Source organism: Rhagoletis zephyria, unplaced genomic scaffold (genome assembly GCF_001687245.7).
Source record: "Rhagoletis zephyria isolate East Lansing unplaced genomic scaffold, Rhagoletis_zephyria_1.1 Rzeph_scaffold_67889, whole genome shotgun sequence".
Classification (NCBI taxonomy): Eukaryota; Metazoa; Arthropoda; class Insecta; order Diptera; family Tephritidae; genus Rhagoletis; species Rhagoletis zephyria.
The window spans coordinates 1-1384 of record NW_016224940.1 but is presented as its reverse complement, the minus strand read 5'-3'; the positions used below and the strand labels follow the sequence as shown (position 1 = coordinate 1384).

Below are 1384 nucleotides of genomic sequence, written 5' to 3'. Positions count from 1 at the left end.
AAAAAAAAAAAACATTTATTGCCAAATTGTAACTTCTAAATTGCGTTATATTAAGGTGAAAACTAACCTTGTTTCAAAACGGAGGCATACAAATTCAAAACAATCTTGACTCAAATTTGTTTTCAAATCGTTTTTTTATTTCCCCAAATCGGTTAGAAAACACGTATAAACACGTAATTCATTTGACTCGCAGTGAAATAGGCTGTGTTTCTTTATACAGTCTGTTTTAAATTACAATTATTCTGTCCTATCTTGAGTTTCACCCGAAAAAAAAAATTACCCGAAAATAAATACATGGAAACCAAAAGTGAAAAGTGAATCGGTTCGCGGAAAATGAAACTCATGATAAGGCTGATTATTTAAATAAATTTCAATTATTGTTTCCTTCCATTTCGATGAACCGTGCAAATAAATTATTAAAGAAATATCGAATAAAAACAAAAAATTGTGTTTACTTTTAAATACGGTTTTGGCGAGTGCTCTATAAAGACACACGTATAAACTCTTTAAAGAAATATGTGTTGAGTCAAATCCATTTTTTGTTAATGCGGTTCTTGCGTAGGTATAAACAAGGTATATGTTTACTATTGTTCACTATTGTACTATGTTCACTTATTGTTAAAGTGTGTTTAGACGTGGCAACGTAAGGCTTTTGGAGATTTGCTGAAATCCATTTCGGTAATAATAAGAATTGCATGGTGTAACTGCAGCTCAAAGAGCGCGAATCGCTTTCGAGAAACAATTTAAAATTGCTCGTGCTGCACTAGTAATTTCCATTTTTGTGAAAGTGGGATAAGAATCACCATAGTCATTATACACAAACAAATACAGTTTCTGTTTGAAGTTTATCAGTCAAAATTATTTTCTTAACATACTTTGTCAGAAATTAGATTTCATTCGATTGTGGTCAATCAACTTTCGCGCGCGCGCTTCAAATAGAAACGTACATATGTACATACCAAAATACAATGCCCAATCCAGCACCGACTCCTTCGCGGGAAATACATGGTTTTGCTACATACTTGGTATTATTGCTACTATTTTCCTTGTATATACATATGTACTCTGGGAGCAGTTGAGACTGCATTTTTTTCCCATAAGTTCTTAGCGCTATCTCTACCTCAAGTTGGGACCACAATTTTTGTTATGATATAGTATGTTTTTTATCCGGCGATTAATTTGGCAATGACACTTGATGTTGATGATTTGGCAACAGTCTTGGACGTGAAGCTATTGCGGCGTGTTAATGAATCGAATGATATTACGAATCAGGTATCAATTAAACATTTGGAGGATATGCAGCGTAGCAGAAGTGAGAAAGCAGCAGAACAGCCAAAAAACGTGACGAAGTGTCTATAACTGTAACTAAAAGCGACAATATCTA

General features: G+C 33.7%; 1 pseudogene; it reads left to right on the top strand.

Annotated features, from left to right (window-relative positions):
- The first annotated feature begins 308 nt into the window (after positions 1-308).
- LOC108356944 (uncharacterized) lies at positions 309-1370 on the top strand (annotated as a pseudogene).
- The last annotated feature ends 14 nt before the right edge of the window (positions 1371-1384 follow it).